The following is a 4,757-nucleotide window of genomic DNA, read 5'->3' as shown; positions in this document are numbered from 1 at the left end:
ATGAACCATCTTGTAGTCGTTCGATAAGTTTTGTAGTTTGATCTAGTGGTTGGAAAAATGTGGTGACAAAGATGTAAGGAAATGGAACTTCGATGACAATGTTCTAAGGAAGGTCAAGGGTTTACATAAGTTACCATCTACACATACTTAACATGAAAATAGTACATACCTTAACAAAAGTTAAAGGTTGACATACATAATACACTAAATACACCTTAAATGAAAWTGTTAATATAAATCAACATATGTTAACAACGTCAATATATCTTAATATGAAAATGTTAACATACATAAAACCACCTTAACATGAAAATATTAACATAACGCATTACCATGAAATGTTAGCATACATTGACAAAATTGGTCCTCGCGTCTCGAGAATCCAAATTAAAAAATATAATGTAATATTCGCACAATATAAAAGTATATTCACCTTTTTTATCTTCTCACAAATGAAAATTTTTTCACATGATCCTGACAATATATATATATATATATATTATATATAGAGAGAGATCCATAATCAAATGAAAACCTTAAATATTTATATAACCATGAGGAAGAATATCCACCCATTTTTAATTAAATTAGTTTATTTAACTAATAATAAAAGGGTGGTTTTGTCATTTTTATTTTTGGTGATAATCCATCAATTAAATATTAATTGTCATTTTCTCTAGGGGTTGATATCCCCACCTCCTACATCACTTTTCACCCCCTCCTTCTCACACCAACCCTCACTCTCACCCTCACAACTTTCCCTCACTCTCACCCCTCACATACTCACCCCCTACACAATCTCACCCCCCTCACATGCACCCATAGGAGGGGGTGGGGTTAGAAAAACCCTTTCTCTATAACATTTTTTAAAACCCTAAACAACCTCACTTCATCTCTCTTAAAATCCGCTAACATCTTACTCACTTATCTTCCCTCTCTACTTTGGTGATATGACCGTGTCCACCAGTCCTATTGCCAGAACCAAAATCATTTAACTGATCGTCTTCTCMGAAGTTGTTACTAGAACCAAAATCGACGAGATTCTTCATCCTCTCAACTTCCTCTTCTCTAGACTACAGGTCGAAACCACCACCTCCGGCAACCTCTTCTTATTCTCTCCTTTGGTAGTGTTTTTTGTTTTTCTTTTGGTTGATTCGATGTTGTATATATGTTGTATATATGTAGTGTTGGTGTTAGGTTTTGGTTTTGGTTTTGGCTTTTCTTAGGGTTTTTTATTTTGATTTCAGATTAGGGTTCGTGATTCTGATTGTAGGTTAGGGTTTTTGATGTTGACTTTTARGTTAGTTTTACTTTTCATCCTCAATTCTCAATTTCAGTTACAGCCCATCAAGAGTTCACAAGGTCAATTCAAGGTGTCACATAGTGATTTTGAAGGTCTTTATGTTTCCCATGTCTAACAAATTAACTAAATAAGGTTTCTTGGAGAACTCATGTGTATTCACATTGTGATATATGTCTTGAATCGAGTATATGAACTTCCTTATTGTTTAAACCTTATAGATGAACAGATTGTGWGAACCTGATGTATGCACATATTGGATTAGAGAAGATTTATTCCTAACACTATACTCACAAGGTGAACCTGTTGTGAACCTCATGTATAAATATATTGGATTGGAGAAGATTTGGGAAGCTGAGGTGTGGGCGTAGGTTCAAGGAGAGAGGAGACACGAGATATTAAAGATGAGAGATGAAAAAGGAGAGAGGATCGTAAAACCCATAAGTAGCCCATAAACCGTCTTTTATTATAATATTTGGGCAAAAAGTTGATTAACGGCAATCCCAACCGGCCCCACACAGAACACGCCTCTAAGGACACCAATTTAAGGAGAATTTATTGGCTAACTAGCGATTRAGGCTAGTAAGGGGAAGGGGTTAAACTCGGGACCTGTCTTATATTTGGGCAAAGTCGTCCAACCCCTTTTATTCAAATATTGGTGGTTACATTTATAAAAAAAAAAAAAAAACCTCGTTTATTAGTAGCCATTGATACATTGATTAGTGATTTAGATTGATCCTCACGGTTATCACCAAAAATGTAAGGTCCTCACATGAAAGGTCCTCTATATATAGTGTTGGATTCCGGTGAGAACTACCAATTTACCGAGARAATGTTAGAACCCATTCACGATAATGGATTGAATTTTTCAAGGTTTTTATCCAACAACTCATATTGAGTGTCCTGTTTGTGAGAGGAGGGAATAACATTTGCTTTTGAGYGCATTAACATACTTAACAKAGTGTTTTTATGTTAAGGTATGTGATGTATGTTAAGATTTCTTAATGTTCATTATTTTCATGTTAAGGTCTATTGTGGTTGCTTGTTAAGGTATGCTAAAGTTCTCATGTTAAGGCATGTAAGATATATTAAGCTATATTCATGCTTTTTCATATTTGCTAAGGCAAGTTAAAATATGTTATGGTTCAGTATTTAGATGTTAAGTTATGTAAAAGTTTCCATGTTAAGGTATGTTAAAATATGTTATGCTCGTGAATCTCAAATTGCCATTTTGTTCGGCTTTACAACCCATGTTATGTGAAATCATGTTTTATCATATGGTATTTTAATAAGCCTTATTGTGTGTTCAAAATCTTAAACCAAGGAAAATCATGTGAAATAGGTTTCCATGTGACCTAGTACGCGACCTAGGATTGTTGTATGGGTCGTGTAACTCACTGGACATTTGGGTAGTGGCTTCCACAACTAAGCCTGCGATCAAAGCCACATAAGGCATTGGCGCGGGCTCGAAGAGCGAGAAGTTTCATACACGACCAGAGGTCGCAGGAAAGGTCACGCGAGTCTGCCTGGGCGTATTTAGGGGATTTTCACCTAGACTCTTCTCATTTTCACACATTTCTTCTTCTTTCTACTTCTTCCTTCTACTTCTTCCTTCATTAAATCCAGTGGATGAGGAATTTAAATCATTCTTCAAGGGTTTGAAGAGCATATAAKACTAAGGATTCTTCTAGGTCAAGCATGAACTCTCATCTCCAAGATCTAGCCTTCCTTGCTTGGTTTTTCTACATTTTCTAGGGGTTTTTCTCTAAAACCTAGCAAGTGAGTTCATCCTACTTTCACGAAACTATATATATATATATATATATATATATACTAGTTGTGTACCCGCGCAATGCARCGGGATGTAAAAGTTCATTAAAATTTATTCAATTTCAAAATATCAAATTCTTTCAAGATGTCATAAAGCCTACAACATTTGTACTTACAGTAGATTCAAATAACCATCTATGTGAAATGTTAGTGTTAGTCGCTTCTTCAATCATTCTTACAAAAAAACAAATCAATATGTGGAATGTGTATAAAAACAAACCCCTTTATAACTGTAATTATAAGTGGAAAGAATATGATTCATTTTTCGCAAGTCCTTTTTGAGGCAAGATATGAAAAAGAAAAAAAAGTTAYTGTGGTGATTTAAATCATTTTTTTGGGTTTTGGTCATTCCTATTCCGAATCAATCTTTATTCATAATGATTGAAAATTAGATACATAACCTAATTTTACAAAAACAATGTGTACCCAAAATATATTTGTAGTATTCTTTCAAATGAGACTTAATTCGATACGTTATTATATTTGATGACAAGTCTCARCATATTGTTTTCAAGGTTGATCAAGATCAATCTTGTCATTAAAAGTTTTCTGAATGACAAAAGCAAACACTAATGGTCATTTGGTTTGWYGGAATGTTTTTTAGGGTTTTAGATTTCATGGAAGGATTTGAAATTGGAGGGATTTGAGATTTTATTAAATGATAACTTTAGATCATATGCATCACTAAAAAAATTTACAACTTTAGATATAATAATTAGTATTTGGGGGAACCGAAAGTCAAAGAGTGGTGTCCTAAAACTCAACTTATTTAATTCCATTCCTAACAGATTTTGCCTAATTCCTAATTCAAAACAACAAGCCATCACATGTAATTCTTCCCTAAGTCTTCAATATTTTTATATAACAAAATATGTTAAATAAATATATTCAACTACAAATAAGTTCATTGACAACGGATAAATCTAGCCAGGATTGCAAAGTGAGTTCATTGATTTGAATACAAATACATACAACAATCATATACTACTTGTTACACAATTGCAAATGTAACCAATGTTATCATTTAATCTTCATTTTCTTTCCTACCTCAATACGATTTTAGTCCATTAGACACAYGACCTTTATAGAAGACCAATGCATTTCTCATTCCATCCAAATCTTGCTTTGAGTAAATAGCTTTATCCCTTCCAGGTGTCATCTAAAATCCAGCTGCAGTAGCTCTATTTGTAYAATAACCTGTTAATACTTCTTTAAGTTTACTAATTAGCATATTTCAAGCATATACAAAAGATATATAAATCAAAGGATTACCTCGTTGTCGATTAGCCAATAATTACAAAACATTAATAAGTTGGATTATGGTCCACAAGATTCCTACAATTTGTTCCTTATTGGATATATTTAAGACATATGACAGAATGTCGAGGCTTCATAAAGTGATGGTAGAAGAAAGACCTTGTGTTGCTGCAGGGCTAAAAACTTTATTGAATTTGAAGACTCGATGGCTTTCTTTTACTTGTTTTGAGGGATTTGTAACAACCAACTCCCCCATTCTCACCAATACCCTATAGCTGCCTGCTTTTGGCTTTGACCCTTGAGGAACAGCTTTATATGACAATAAATTCAAATATTCCCTRTTCAAACAAGAAAATTTTGATTTAGCAAC

The sequence above is a fragment of the Cynara cardunculus genome, assembly GCF_001531365.2.
Source record: "Cynara cardunculus var. scolymus isolate 2C chromosome LG 6, CcrdV1, whole genome shotgun sequence".
NCBI lineage: Eukaryota > Viridiplantae > Streptophyta > Magnoliopsida > Asterales > Asteraceae > Cynara > Cynara cardunculus.
The sequence above is the reverse complement of the archived record's forward strand: the minus strand, read 5'-3'. Positions refer to the sequence as shown.